Source organism: Bos taurus, chromosome 7 (assembly GCF_002263795.3).
Source record: "Bos taurus isolate L1 Dominette 01449 registration number 42190680 breed Hereford chromosome 7, ARS-UCD2.0, whole genome shotgun sequence".
Taxonomy (NCBI): domain Eukaryota; kingdom Metazoa; phylum Chordata; class Mammalia; order Artiodactyla; family Bovidae; genus Bos; species Bos taurus.
In genome coordinates this window covers 85402464-85419256 of record NC_037334.1, presented here as the reverse complement: position 1 = coordinate 85419256, position 16793 = coordinate 85402464, and the positions used below count along the sequence as shown (strand labels likewise).

The window sequence follows — 16793 nt, the reverse complement described above, 5'->3', positions numbered from 1 at the left end:
ATTATAGGGGACTGGGGTGCAAAAGTAGGAAGTCAAGAGATACCTGGAGTAACAGGCAAATTTGGGTTTGGAGTACAAAGTGAAGCAGGGCAAAGGCTAACAGAATTTGGCCAAGAGAACACACTGGTCATAGCAAACACCCTCTTCCAACAACACAAGAGAGGACTCTACACATGGACATCATCAGATGGTCAATACTGAAATCAGATTGATTATATTCTTTGCAGCCAAATATGGAGAAGCTCTATACAGTCAGCACAGACAACAGCAGGATCTGACTGTGGCTCAGATCATGAACTCCTTATTGCCAAATTCAGACTTAAGTTGAAGAAAGTAGGGAAAAACACTAGACCATGCAGGGATGACCTAAATCAAATCCCTTACGATTATAGAGAGGATGTGACAAATAGATTCAAGGGATTAGATCTTATAGACAGAGTCTCTGAAGAACTGTGGATGGAAGTTTGTGACACTGTATAGGAGGCAATGATCAAGACCATCCCTAAGAAAAAGAAATGGAAAAAGGCAAAATGGTTGTCTGAGGAGGCCTTACAAATAGCTGAGGAAAGAAGAGATGCTAAAGACAAAGGAGAAACTGAAAGATATAACCACTTGAATGCAGAGTTGCAAAGAATAGCAAGGAGAGATAAGAAAGCCTGCTCTCACTTTTTCTAAGAGGACAGTAGATCTCTGATACCATAACTGTGCAATAATAGTTTGAGCAAGCCAATCTCACTCACTCATAAATGTAGATTGTTAGGAATTAAAGAAGCAAACAAAACTACTTTAAATAAAGTATAACATACCAAGGCCAAAATATGTTTATCCTAAAACATGGAGGGGGGGGGTTGTCACTAGAAAATGTAAAATTGGTGTTTATACATATGCAAAATTTTTGATAAAATTTAAAGCTTATTCAAGATTTTGGTGTTACTCTAGAAACACCTTAAAGAGAAATTCCTAAACTTGGCAATAGTTTTACAAAAAACCTACAGCAGAGCATGTTGTTAAGGGGGAATCATTAACAGCATTCCCTTTAAAATCAAGAAAAACAAAAACAAGAATGCCTATTATCACCACTTTCATTCATCATCATCTGCTCCTCTGACCAAGGAAATTAGCAAGAAGGAAAAGAACAAATAAAGGCATAAGGATTGAAAGGAAAAACAGAAAAACCTTTATTAAAAAGTGACAATTTTCCACATGGAAGGTCTCTTAGAAAATTTACATATATATTATTAGAAATAATGGAAGTTTAACAAATTGTCTGTACACTAAGCTCAGTAGGCAAAAAAAAAAAAAGTGTTTAATAGTTATATAGCATCAAAAACAGAGTATATAACTTTTTAAAAAAGACTACATTGCTACATTGTTACGACCATAATGACCTTTATGTACTGGAAAGAAACCTAAAAGATATATTCAAGATAATGGGAAATTATAAATTTTATTGAAAAATTAACCTCAAGACAGCTCATCTTCATTTAAGACCTGATAATATAAAAATATAAAACTTAACAAAAAACCAACCCAATAAATCCAATGTAATTTAAATCAAAACCAAATAATGATAAATTGGCCCTACAATTTATTTTCAAAAGGAATTAAAATGGTGAGAGTAGGAAAATCCTTCTGAAGAAGAAAAAGGCGGGCAAGTTGTCCTACTCTTTCATACTTAATCATTATGTTGTGCACATCTTTAGGGGGTGATTGATTGTACTCATTGCAGACAATAAAATGTTCATGATATGTAACAAACTGAATTTTTTTTTATGTTAACAACATGATTGGCAATTCTAAACCATATCAGTGATAAAAATTCTCCTCCATGCAAAGGTCAATATCTCCCAAGCACTACCCTCTTAGTGTCTTACTACTTCTTTATAAATTTGGAACACCTAAGTTAGTACTTTACAGGTAAAAATTTTAAAAAATAAATTGATCAGTGAAGTGGAAAGAATTTTAAGAAATAAACCTATTCATATATTGATATATCAAAGCAGTAAAATTACTGTACAGTGAATAACTGATAGCATTATGAATCCATTTGTGTTGCCAAAAGGAAATGAATACAACATTTAAAATTGTATTTGAAACAAGTATAATGAAGGGACTGTTCCCAAAATTGTGATCAGGGCTAAGGGAACTGAAAAGTCACTTATAAGGTTTTTGGTGGTGGTGGTTTAGTGTCTAAGTTCATCTCTTTTGTGACCCCATGGACATAGCCTGTTTGGGTTCTCTGTCCGTGGGACTTTTCAGGCAAGAATACTGAAGTGGGCTGCCATTTCCTTCTCCAGTGGATCTTCCCAAGTCAGGGACTGAACCAGGGTTTCCTATGTCTCTCGCATTGCAGGTAGATTATTTCCCCTCTGAGCCGTCAGGGATTAGTTAGTGCTATCTAGTCCAAGCTTGATTTGCTCTCTGCATAACAGGCCAATAAATCAGGAGACAGGGTGTCAAGGTGAGGAATAGTGACTTTATTTGGAAAGCTGTAAGACCAATAAGATGGTGTACTATTGTCCTCCAAAACCACTTTTTCAGGCTCTGGGTGGGTTTGGCCTGCATCAGAGAGATGATGCTTTCATTTCTTCCTTTCTGTAGCCATTCACAGGTGGGCAGCCATTCATCTGTGAGCTGAACAAGGCACTTTAGTTTACATTCAGGCAGAGGGGCAGGTTCTCAGAAGCAGTTCTTTATGTATACTTACAACCATTGTTGTTGTGTTGTTGTTCAGTATCTCAGACTTATAATAACAAAAGCAAAGGATAAAGTAGAAAAGGCAGCTCCAACTTGGAGTTAGGTTTTACTCTTGTCTGTTACAATAGCACAGGCAAATCTTTTATCATTAAATTTCTAATCATATGGTTTGCTTGGATTCAGTTCAGTCGCTTAGTGCTTGGATTCAGTTCAGTTGCATCTGACTCTTTGCGACCCCATAGACTGTAGCACCCCAGGCCTCCCTGTCCATCACCAACTCCTGAAGCCTACCCAAACTCATGCCCATTGAGTCGGTGATGCCATCCAACCATCTCATCCTCTGTCATCCCCTTCTCCTCCTGCCTTCAATCTTTCCCAGCATCAGGGTCTTTTCCAGTGAGTCAGTTCTTCGCATCAGGTGGCCAAAGTATTGGAGTTTCAGCTTCAACATTAGTCCTTCTGTCAGGCGAGTGTATTCTCCTTGGTTCTCTCGTCACAACAATGATTCGAAGCAACAGACATTAAAGCCCTCAGGACATCACAGTTCTAGCTCTTAGACAGATCAGTCTTACAGCTCCGTGTTACAGCTCAGTTTTATTTAGAAAATAGCAGGAAAACACATCCTTGAGACGTGAGGGAATGCCCACCCAAAGACATGAAGAGAAGACAGAGACAGAGAGCGTGCATGCGTGGGAGAGAGAGACTTGGCCCTTTGGCTTCTATTTTTATGTTTTTTCCTCCCCGCTGGCCTGTCCTATGTAAATTGGGCTAGCCAGGAGTGCTGGTTTTTCTAACTGAGGTTCTCACTCCGGTCCTTGGACCTTCCTTTGACCTTGCTTTATTCTATTTTCACGGGTTTTTTCCTTCGTTGTCTTTTAGCCACCACCATTTTGGACTACTGTTTTCCTATTCTAACTACCTAACACTTCCAATGAACATTCAGGACTGATTTCCTTTAGGATGGACTGATTGGATCTCCTTGCAGTCCAATGGACTCTCAAGAGCCTTGTCTAACACCACAGTTCAAAAGCATCAATTCTTCAGCGCTCAGCTTTCTTTATAGTCCAACTCTCACATCCATACATGACCACTGGAAAAACCATAGCCTTGACTAGATGGACCTTTGTTGCCAAAGTAATGTCTCTGCTTTTTAACATGCTGTCTAGTTTGGTCATAACTTTTCTTCCAAGGAGCTAGCGTCTTTAAATTTCATGGCTGCAGTCACCATCTGCAGTGATTTTGGGGCCCCCCAAAATAAAGTCTGCCACTGTTTTCAGTTTCTCCACCTATTTGCCATGAAGTGAAGGGAACGGATGCCATGATCTTAGTTTTCTGAATGTTGAGCTTTAAGCCAACTTTTTCATTTTCTCTAGAGATAGCCAATATTTGTGTTGATCATACAAGTCTCTGTCCTAATTATTTGACTCTACTGCTGTAGAATGAAAGCAACCATTTAGTCACATTCACTATTAAAATCTAAATTACAGCACTCTCTATTAATATCATTCATTATATAAAGTAGCAGAAGGAGTAAAGGGATAAAGGAGAAAGAAATAAATATTGAAAGTACTAATCAATCTGAAACCTAATTAGTAATTATATTTTTAGACCATCTATGGCAATATTTCCACTGCAGTCCTCTGCCTAATGAATGGCAATACCTAAATTATAACAAAGATTTTTCAATACGTTTCAAGCATGCTGGCTTTCTCATCATACACTTCATAATGTTTTAATGAAGAGAGTGTCCATGAACACCCCTGCACGGTATATTTAGAGGGTATCTGAACAAGTACAGTGAACCTACTCTAACACTCATGAATCCTGATTCTTAGAACTCCTTCCTCTATCAAATGACTAGGGAGTCTCATTGACTTAAAGTCAGTGGTTCTTAAATTTTAATATGCATATAAATCTCTTGGGGATCTTGTTAGAATGCAAGTCAAATTCTGTAAATATGTTACTGAGTCCAAGCTCACTCTGCTCGCTGCACAATAGGCCAATAAATCTGGGAGGCAAGGTGTTCAAGCAAGGAATACAACTTTATTCAGAGAGCTAGCTGACCAAGAACATGGCAATGTGTCAAACTAACTTCGTCAGGAACTGGATGTCGGGTTGTTTTATGGATCAGAGATGGGGGTGGGGGTGAGGAAACAAAGTTAAAATGCCATTTAATTCTTCCAAATTTCTTCTAGAATAGCAAGCCTCAGACAGGGGGATATGCTAGTTTCACTTCCTTACAGCCATTTCACAGGTGGTGTGAAATAGAATATCTCCTGCCATATCGCTAAACAAGGATGCCACAACCATCTGCAATCCCAGCCCCAACAAAATGTGAATTTCTGAGCCATGCCAGCAAGCAGCAGAGGAGCAGTGCCATTTCCCACAAGAGGAAATCAAGAACACCACAGTCCTTCACAGGCGGGCAGAGTCAGGTCATCTCCCTGTTAGCTAAACAAAGACACTTTTAGGCTTCTGTTGTGGCTCAGCTGGTAAAGTATTCGCCTGCAATGCGGGAGACCTGGGTTCGATCCCTGGGTCAGGAAGACCCCCCAGAGAAGGGAAAGGCTACCCACTCCAGTATTCTAGCCTGGAGAATTCCATGGACCTTATAGTCCCTGGGATCGCAAAGAGTCGGACATGACTGAGCGACTTCCATTTTCAGTTTCAGGCAGAGGGGGCCAGGGTTCCCTGAGGCAGGCCATTATGTTTGTTATAATAACAAAAGTGGGGAAAAAGTCACAGAAACAGATCTGTTAAGTCCAGACTTAAGTAGCCAGTCTAGCCAATTGTTAACTGGACTCTGAACACATTACACCCTTAATCCCTTTGGTAGTAAATACATATCATTAAATTTGGTCTGATCCAATCTTATGCTTTATATTTACTGATTGATTTCTGTTACAGTCTATCATCATTTTTGTCTTTTAGAATTTTTCTAATGTAAATAATCAACACCCTACAACTTCTTTGACATATCTGATCTCCCAAGAAGTTCCAATTCTACTTTTGAGTGATGTTGTTATTTAGTCATTGTCTTGTCTGACTCTTTTTTGCAACCCTATGGATTGTAGCCCACTAGGCTCCTCTGTCCATGGGATTTCCTGGGCAAGGATACTGGGGTGAGTTGTCATTTTCTTCTCCAAGCGATCTTCCCAATCCAGGGATTAAACCCACATTGGCAGAAGGATGAAATCTTTACCATTGAGCCACCAGGGAAGCCCCACTTTTGAATGATGCTGGCATCTAGACCTCAATATGAATGAGGGATAGTAATAAAATAGATTTCCTTTTGGGGCAAGTACACTAGGGAGAGTAACTAAAAGTTGTTTATTTCAATGCAGGAAAATTATGGTCTCTTAGAAGGGGAAAGGATAGTTTTTATTTTTTCAATGTTCAACATATGTCAAGGGATATTAGGATGTCAAAGCTCTCAGCCTCATCCGAGTCTGTCTAAATGTCTCAACCCAAATCTCAAAGCCTTATTTTTGTATAAACAGTTTACTTTAGCTTGCAATCTATTACAATTGCACATTTAAATGATTTAGCAATTCTGCCCTCTACCACCAAGCTGTGGCCTTGATCCTCAGGCTTGTCTGTCTTGCCACTTTAGCAACTTTTTTTAAGGCACCACAAATCTGATGCTTTACTTGAAACTTGGTTTGGAAATTCAAGTCTAAGTTATTATAAATCTGTTGCTTTACTTGCAACTTGATTTGGAAAGTCAATACTTTAAGTTCTTTTCTTTCTTTTTCTTCTTCTCCTTCCTTTCTTCTTCTTCTTCTTTTTTTTTTTTTTTAATTCCTTTAGTTATACTCTTAAAGTCATTCAAAAGCAGTCAGGCAACAAATCCATCCCCAAAGTCTTTGTAGTCATTACTTGTCACCATAGTGACTAAGTATCTCTCAAACCTTTTCTTCCTACTTGTGCTTCCTACTTGTGATATAACCTCTAATAGTCTGAGTAATTTTCATTTTATTGTATAATATGGATTAATAGTATCCTGTTTCCTACCCTATATGAAGTTAACCAGGAGCTCATCAAATATCTGAACAATCAAATATCAAAAACTCATTTCTTACCTGTGACAATATCCCTTCAATACTGCCCGTGTGGCTCCCTTAAAATTGGACTGTAGTGTGATCTCAGTTCATATATATTGATCTGGGTGTGTGTTAAGTCACTTCAGTTCTGTCTGACTCTTTGTGACCCTATGCGCCATAGCGCACCAGGCTCCTCTGTCCCGGGGATTCTCCAGGCAAGAATACTGGAGTAAGTTGCCGTTCCTCTTCCAGGGGATATTCCTGGCCCAGGGAGCAAACGCACTTCTCTTATGTCTCTTTCATAGGCAGGCACATTCTTTACCACTAGTTCCATCTGGGAAGCCCTGTGTACTGACCTAAATCATTTAAATTCTACATTAATCTCAGAATTGCAAAATTTCTCTAGGAAACTCGTCATCTGCTGTATCCTAATAACCTGATATCTTTTCATGAAAGTAAAAGTTTTAGTCACTGAATTGTGTCCAACTCTTTAAGACTTCATAGACTATAGCCAGCCAGGCTTCTCTATCATCTTTTATATCCTTTAATAATTATTCTAATTTGAATAATCCCTCCTAAATACAGAAACTATTTACAATATAGGAAATTTTTTCCACAAAAATGTTAAATTAAGGTTAATTTCTAAAAACATAAAATAGACAATAAAAGTGATGTTAAAATCTATATAAGAGAATTCCCAGTGGTTAGAGCTCTGTATGTCATGGTAGACGGCATGGATTCGATCGCTGGTGGGTGAAGGGGGAACTAAGATCCTGCATGCTGCAAGGCACACTCAAATAATATTAATAATAACAAAATGAACATTTAAAAAATCAAAAAATAAAAGCTATATAATAACTGATTATTTTTAATTCTTTTTTAATATACATTTATTTATTTTAATTGGAGGCTTATTACAATATTGTATTGGTTTTGCCATACATTGACATTCTTATGGATTTACTTTAAAAATAAGAAGCTTACATATGATTACATGTGACCAATAAGAATTAACAGATAATTTGCTTATAAATGTATGCCAACAATAAACATAATATCAACACTGGATTACAGAACTATAGATGATGTCTTCTTTCCTATTTTTCACTATTAGTCTAAAGAGAGAATAATGGACAAGTAGTTTTGAGCACTGCGGTTAAATTTAATTGGTTATTCTTCAATTAGTCTTGCTGTATTTTTTTTTTTTTTCACCCAGAGTTCTAAGGTTAAAGAGTTGCCTTTGAATTCTTTCTAAATCTTGTGAAATTGTTAAATCAGGAATTGGTGCTTCCTAAGTCCACACACGTTTCAATTCATCTAAATAATCCATGAAGCTGCAAATACAGCAGATAATATGCTTCTCTCAAGATAACAAAACCCATAAGTCATTCTGTTTAGGTGGGAATTGAAACAATGGTACTGCATTATTGGAAGCCAAAACAATTAGTGAAATAATTCTACACCATCTGTGTTATTTCTTGTCTTCCAACTCATGTGTGCCTTGTTTCAAGATAATTAATGTTAAATACACTTTTACTGTTTTCCTAGCTGGTTATAGATTTTTACCAGTTTGAAGCAGGATATTTTAGAGAAACCCAAGCATTTTTGCATTTCTGTTATCTTCCTTCATTGAGTCAAAGAGTGCAAAACTTATTGAATAGTTAATACAATTATCATGTCACTAAAGCTGACTCCTTCAAATACAAAGATAATAGGTAAAATCATCTGAGGTTGGACACATTGTGTAGCTGTTGTTCCAAGGATAGATATCACAACAGACAGTGAGGGCTAAAACAGCTTTTTAATTCCATGTAAATACAAAAATACAGAAGGCTGAACCTACTGGAAGCAAGAAATTAGTGGAAAAATAACATATATTTTGCTGATTGAGAATCCATTTCAGTATGCTTTATTATTAACACCAAATGGTTGACAAGGCTTTTTTTTAACATTAAAATATGTTTTAACATATTCTAACAAGAAAAAAAAAGATGTGGTATAAAATATTGACTCATGCATATTTCTTAGTATTTTACTACAGTAGTTTTCTTAGGTCTATACTAAAGACCTCAATTAATTGATGTATGCATAAGAATTAGTCTTTAATTTCTCAAATTAGACCTTAGAATTGCCTCATAGCAGACAGTGTGGTTCAAAACTATGAGATTTTCTTCCCCAACCTCCCTAACACTCATCCCGCAGAGGCTGGCAACTTTAGCTTCTCAGGGAAGAGAAATGTTATTACTCTTCTTTCTACTTTTACTAAAATTAAGCCAGTAGTCATTCATATTTTACCTTATTAGAAATAAATAATATTCAAAATCTACCTTAAATGAAAGTGATGTTTTTAAGACTTCTCTGACTACAAGTTTAGAATTAATTATTATCTCTGTTTATAGATACAGTCTAAAGTGCTCAGGCTGTACATATAGCTTGGAATTAAATGGAATCATTGCAACTTACATTGTCTAGAGTTTACCTTTTGGGGAATCTGGGTTGTCTGGAGGGCCAGAGTCGCAGATATGGAGAACACAACGTCGCTAAGTAGGTTTTTGGAAATGATAAGTGGAGCCATTCCTGCTTTGAATCTTTGAATTTTAGATAATTTCTATTGAGGATACAGTATCATATAGATATTTCTGATTTAGTTTATGTACTGAAATCTGGAGAATATTGCCCTCCCCCCCCCATATTTGCAGAATGTTGATTCAGTCCTTAGTGCTTTAATTATATCCAGAGAATGCCATCCCCTGTCTCTGTCAGGCCTGTTTTTGTTTGGTGTATTATATGATATTACCAATGCATCCTATGTGGTAGACCTACCTCCTGACCTCCTTCAAGTTCAAACAGATCTCTGTTTGGATGCTATGCTGTTTGAGATTCCATGAGTGTGCATCTGGCACTTGGTAATTCTCCCAGATAGTGTTGCTGGTTGAAGCTCAGTGGGTATTATTCTACACCCAGAATAACTGTTCATTCTTGTGAGAAAAAATAATTGGTATTTTTGGGATATGAGGAGCCTTATGTAGTCAATCTACTTTCCATAAAGTGCTCAATTGCTCTCCATAAGTCATAATGTAGTATAAGTATATTTGCATTGGTGTTTATTAAAGACATGTTGGACACTGGAGTGACTCCAGCTAGATCACTTTTGATAAGTGGTCTTCTATGGTGTTTAGCTTAATTGTTAGACTTAATGTGTTTGTCCATAATGTTGTAATTGGATTATCCACTGATCAAAATAATGCTAGCTGTTGTCAACTAATCTTTTCTTTTCTTTTTGGTCTACTCAGTTATATAGTAACTTCTCTATGGTGGGTGCTTTCTAGTGAGTATGAATATTTGTTTCAAAGGGCTTCACCCTTTGTGTCCACCACCATGAGTGCATCCTTATCCTTTGTATCCAAGATATCTTCATCTGCAGTCTTCCAAATGTTTGCCTTTCAGTTGCCATACTGTCCATAAGCCTGGGTTGCTTCTCCTTCTATACAAAATAAATGAAAATGTAGTCTTACTAAAGCTACACCTATTGAGAAGATTTTTATTTTTTTCCTCATCACTTTGTTCAAAGCTATGACTGAGTATCCTCCAATTCAGCCGCCATCCATTTTTGACTTTCATGTACATAGTGTCCCAACTCATCTGTAAATCAAGTCTGAGCTGTACCCTTTCCCACCAGTAAAGTGTATGAGATGTACCATGTGTCTTCAGTTGTGAGCTGAGGGAGCGACACTGGTCCTACCGTGGTGGTTTTTGGAAAATCTGGGCTACCTGCTAATATAGCTTACATATTCCCTCTGGTCTAGCTTGAGGTCAATCCTGCAACAGAATACTGCCAGGCAGCATACAACAGAATGCTCCCAGGAACAATTGAATGTATGCCTTGGTGTGTCCAATAGGATGCCTTTCTTAATGGGCAGCTCAAAACTCATGAACACTTGATGCCATATGGTCACATGTTCATTTTTAACAGGAATCAAAATGCACCAAGAGCTGTATCAAGTGTGAAATTACTGTTAGATGGCAAGGAAACCTGCCAAATCTGCCTGAAACCCAGAACCCTATGCTGTGATTCTCCTACTGGAGTTTGCTGTAAACTCTACCTGGCATCAGTTTTTACACTGACACCTCCATCACAGTAGGCTTGTTGGTTCTTTTCAATTCCGGAAGCAAGAATTGGGACACTGAGCTGGTACCGAATGCTTCTCTTCTCCAGGCTCCACTCAATGGGGGCAACATTTTGTGTTACCTACTGTGAATAGTAGTAGTGGTAGTATTAGTTGCTCAGTCATATCTGACTTTTGTGACCCCATGGACTTTAGCCTGACAGCCTCCTCTGTTCATGGAATTCTCCAGATGAGAATACTGGAGTGGGTTGCCATTCCCTTCTCCAGGATATCTTCCTGACCTGGGGATCAAACCCAGGTCTCCTGCCTTGCAGGCAGATTCTTTACCATCTGAGCCACCAGGGAAGACAGTGGCACCTACCACTGTCTGCCACTATACCAGAGCAGTAATTTTAGCATTGTTATGTGTTTCCTCCAGAATCTGAAGAGCCCCAAAGTTCATTGATCTTCTTTATTTGTGGTAGTGTATGAAAATTGAGGCAAATTCTCTTCTACTTTGGAGGGGATGTTCTGAGTGGCCTGGACTAATTGTCCATTACAACCTTAACTGAAGTGGATAGTTCTTAAATTTTTACAGAGTTTATTTCCAACTCTCTGGAGTGTGTGTATTATACCAAGAGTTCCCGCATGCAAGATATTTCTTGATTATCCTAATTTATTTGTGAAGAAGAAGAAATGAAGTCACTCAGTCATGTCCCACTCTTTGTGACCCCATGGACTGTAGCCTACCAGGCTCCTCCATCCATGGGATTTTCCAGGCAAGAGTACTGGAGTGAGTTGCCATTTCCTGTCATTAATGTATAAATCAGTGTGATATTCTTTTGGATGTCCAGATGGTCCTAATATCTTTTAACTATTTCAAGATACAGTTTGGGAACCTTAACATAGCCCTGAGGCAAAATTGCAAGTGTATATTTTTGTTCTTTCATATAAATGTAACTTTCTGACCCCTTTTCCCAGTTGTAAAAGAGAAGTGCACATGTATTAAAACAGCATTTGTATACCGTGTTCCCGAAGCTGCATTAAGCTCCAGCAACAGTAGCATATCCAGCATGCAAATGCTCTCAGAAAGCACTGGCTGTTCCATTGTGATTCTGATGGTCTACAACCACCCTCTGATCGCCACCTGCTTTGGCAAGGATTCTATTGATAAATTAAACAAAGATATAATAGGGTCTACTATTGCTGCATCCTTTAGATCTTTAAAGGCAGCACCAGTCTCTCTCATCTTTCCAAGATGCAATATTGACTTTGATTTGTTAACTTGTCTCTGTGGGGTATCAGTCATTGAGACTTCCACTCTGCTTTCTCAACAATGATAGCTCTCCTCATACAGACCATGATCCATGAAGTAAGTGAGATTTACTTCAGTTGTTAGGTGCATGCATGCTAAGTTGCTCAGTTATGTCTGACTCTTTGTGACCCCATGGACTGTAGCCTGTCAGGCTTCTCTGTCCATGGGATTCTCCAGGCAAGAATACTGAAGTGGGTCGCCATGCCCTCCTCCAGGGGATTTTCCTGACCCAGGGATCGAACCCAGGTCTCCTGCTTGGCAGATGGATTCTTTAACACTGATACCACCTGGGAAGCCCTCAATTGTTAAGTACCTCAATCCAAATTATACATTAATTTCCTGATGAAACGAGACCAGGTGAGTCTGTGGAATCAATGTAATTCCTTCTAGCTAGACTTTTTAACCAGAGAAGGCAATGGCACCCCACTCCAGTCCTCTTGCCTGGAAAATCCCATGGATGGAGGAGCCTGGTAGGCTGCAGTCCATGGGGTCGCTAAGAGTCAGACACGACTGAGCGACTTCACTTTCACTTTTTACTTTCATGCACTGGAGAAGGAAATGGCAAGCCACTCCAGTATTCTTGCCTGGGAGAATCCCAGGGACAGGGCAGCCTGGTGGGCTGCTGTGTATGGGGTCGCACAGAGTCAGACATGACTGAAGTGACTTAGCAGCAGCAGCAGCAGCAGACTTTTTAACTAGTAAGTTTTTAACTAGCCTCCAGTCTAACCAGAAAGGTATAAAGACAGTCCAGTTTTCCAGGTATCAATATCAACTCAGATCCTGTATCTAATATACCTCAAAAAGTAATCCCTTTTTACCTACATGCAGTCTCAAGAAATAAAAGGGGAATCATTGCTGCGTGTATTTATTATGTAGTAGTAGTGTTCTTTGTCCTGGGAATTCAGTTTTCTCTTCAGTCAATGTGACAGCAAAGTGGTTCGTATCTGGGAAATTTCTAAGGATTTGTAACTTTCTATAGAGACATTGCCTTCAGCTTCATGCTTCTCTATTCTTGCTTTTTTGATTCCTAGTTTGTTTCCCATTTATTTTGTCTTTAGGATGCTAGTTTTTATAAAGTGTATTTACAACTCTTGGTAGGTCAGACCTCTTTGTCTCACACTCCTGTCTTGTTGGTCATTATGCTAATTGTAATTTAAACTTGTGGCTCAGCTGGTAAAGAATCTGATTGCAATGAGGGAGACCCGGGTTTGATCCCTGGGTTGGGAAGATCCCCTGGAGAAGGAAAAGGCTACCCACTCCAGTATTCTGTCCTGGAGAGTTCCATGGACTGTATGGGGTCGCAAAGAGTCAGACATGACAGAGTGACTTTCACTTCACTTTCACCTGATGCCAGTTCGTCCAGAGCCACTCATCCCCATTGGTATCAAAAGGTGAAGCTCTACATCACCCTCTTCTACAAACTGCCCTGGTCTGCAGCAGAGATCCACCACTTACGTGGCTGGTGAGTACTCTGGGCCTTCCTATGAAACAAATCTGGTGGGACAATTGTCCTCATGTAATATATCCACTCCAGTATCCTTGCTTCCCTGATTATTATAATCCCTTCCTATACCTGAAATTTTAGGCCTTTTGGTTTTGCTTACTACAAGCTATAATTTTCTTTAGATTTCTAGAAGCCAACCTAGCACTAGGATGTTTATCATCCCCTAGCATTCTTGCCAGGCTTCTCAGGTGGCACAGTGCTGAAGAATCTGCCTGCCAATGCAGAAGACAGAAAAAAACCCGGTTCAATCCCTGGGTCAGGAAGATCACCTGCAGTTGGAAATGGCAACCTGCTCCAATAATTTTGCCTGGAAAATTCCATGGACGGGGAGCTTGGAGGGCTATAGTCCATGGAGTTGCAAAGAGTCAGACATAACTGAGCACACATACACGGGGTTCTTGCCAAGGTGTAAAATTTCATATCCTGAGAGAGTGCCCCGAATTTTAATAAATTCTACCTTAGATTTGTGTTCTGGCCCTCTTAATCAAACACCTTCAAGATCCTGTATCAGTCATACTCTCTTGGCACCTGCTGGTACATGCTGGTTAACCCTTATAGCTTCTTTGTCATTTAGTCGTTTTAATCTCATATAAGACTTGTGACATGCTGAATTTTGCTTTAATCAAATCCTAACTACTACAATGGAATCTAGGAAAAGAGGTAGAACAGTTCCTCAGGCAACTCATTTACCTCATGAGGGAGAGATACACGCGTTGTCTTCCTACAAGGAGTAAGTATACTCTTATATAAATAATGAAAGTGAAAGTGAAGTCGCTCAGTCATGTCCGACTCCTTGCAACCCCTGTGTCCATGGGATTTTCCAGGCAAGAGTACTGGAATGTGTTGCCATTTCCTTCTCCAGAGGATCTTCCTGACCCAGGGATCGAACCCGGGTCTCCTGCATTATAGGCAGATGCTTTACCAACTGAGCCACCAGGGAAGCCACCATATAAATAATGAGGTATAATATTTAAGTAAATTGTATATACTTCCTACTGAAATAACTTCTGTATTAGTAGTAACAAAAATTTGGCACTCTGATTGAATCTAGATAAACATATTTTACAAACTGCCAATAATTTCACCATAAGTATTCCATTTTTGGTGAAGCCAAATAACTGGACTTTCACTGCATTGTTTTAATATGAATCTACGCAATATTATTTTAATGTTCTTATTTAGGTAACATTTTTGCTTAGCTTGCCTATTTTAACATTCAAATCCATAAATGTTACCTAATAATCATAAATGAATTCCCAGTAGGGTAAATACCACAATGCTGAAGAGTTCTGTGTAATAACACAGATGTAATACTTTGGCAGTGGCCCATAGTTTAAAATCTTCTATTAGTCTACTTGAAATTAACCATTTATAGTGAATCCTCCTATAACATAAATAAGCTAATACCTGTCAAAGTGAGAGTCATTAATAAACATTGACACAAATGCATTTTGTTCTACATAGTAAATTTCTTTTTCAGTTCCATTCACCAGAATATACATCTCAAAGATTTCAAAAATTCACTCTATAAGCACTCAGCCTAAATTACTTGATTACACTCATGGAAATATATAAAGCAAAAGTATATGATTTTAAAAGATAAAAATTATGAAGTTAAATATTATAGGAAATACTCTTTCTACCCCACCCCCCGTGAATTGATTCATTTTTCAAACTGAATTTTATTTACTCACTAGAGTGATGTTTGGATGCTTGGCTATTGCCTCCAGATATTTGGTCTGAAGTTAGAATTCCATGTAGAGTCCATTTTGTCCATGTTTGGGGTACTGAATTATAGTCTCCTTGCTGGTTTCCTTGCCTCAGAGGGAGTAAAGTGATTTAGGCTAGTTCAATTTCAGCAAGTTGATAACTTTGCCCTTGGACATCAGTTATCTTGAATCACAGCTGACTGTGTTAGGTAGTATGTCATTCCACATTTCACTCTGTTTGTGCAAAACCTGCACTTGGTTTAATGCTTTCTGACCTTCTGTGCAAGCTGGGTAGTTTGCACAATATTAGAGAAATAATGAGCATTTAGCAGAATCGAGGTCTAATATGTAGTGAAGTTTTGGTGCCTGTGGTCCTGACTGCTACTCCTGAAGTTAGTTACTCTAGAAATAAGTATCAACCAAATGAGTCATGTATGGTGAGACAAACCCAGAGCCATTGAAACGATAATACTATTTTCTTTTATCTTATTTGTTTCTTATAATATCACACAATTTCATGATTAATCTGAATATAGAACACTGAAAATTGAAACCTAGGGGTTTGTCTTAAAAAAAAAAAAAAACAATTTAGACAGAATTTGATGTGGCCATTCAAAGAGAAGAAGTAAAATCTGAAATCTTGGACAGCTTACTGTATATTTAGAGATATATTTCTATGAAATTCAGTTTACACTCCATAAAAAACACTTTTAAATACAGTGATAGACTTTGCTTTTGTTCAGTTCAGTAAGTTCAGTTCAGTTGCTCAGTCATGTCTGACTCTGCGACCCCAAGGACTGCAGCACACCAGGCCTCCCTGTCCACCACCAAATACTGGAGGTTACTCAAACTCATGTCCTTGGAGGCAGTGATACCATCCAACAATCTCATCCTCTGTCGTCCCCTTCTCCTCCTGCCCTCAGTCTTTTCTAGCATAAGGTTCTTTTCAAATGAGTCAGCTCTTCGCATGAGGTGGCCAAAGTATTGGAGTTTCAACTTTAGCATCAGTCCTTCCAATGAATAGTCAGGACTGATTTCCTTTCAGATGGACTAGCTGGATCTCACTGCAGTCCAAGGGACCCTCAAGAGTCTTCTCCAACACCACAGTTCAAAAGGATCAATACTTTGGTGCCCCGCTTTCTTTATAGTCCAACTCTCATATCCATACATGACTAATGGAAAAGCCATAGCCTTGACTAGATGGACCTTTGTTGGCAAAGTAATGTCTCTGCTTTTTTAATATGTTGTTTAGGTTGGCCATAACTTTTCTTCCAAGGAGTAAGCGCCTTTTAATTTCATGGCTGCAGTCATCATCTGCAGTGATTTTGGAGCCCCCCAAAATAAAATCTGTCACTGTTTCCAATGCTTCCCCATCTACTTGCCATGAAGTAATGGGACCAGATGCCATGATCTTCATTT

The 16793-nt window shown here is 38.5% G+C and overlaps 1 non-coding gene across 1 annotated transcript; it reads right to left on the bottom strand.

Moving 5' to 3' along the window:
* Positions 1–14532: 14532 nt before the first annotated feature.
* TRNAY-AUA (transfer RNA tyrosine (anticodon AUA)) lies at positions 14533–14605 on the bottom strand. Its single transcript has one exon. It is a non-coding gene; the product is annotated as a tRNA-Tyr (tRNA).
* Positions 14606–16793: the final 2188 nt, after the last annotated feature.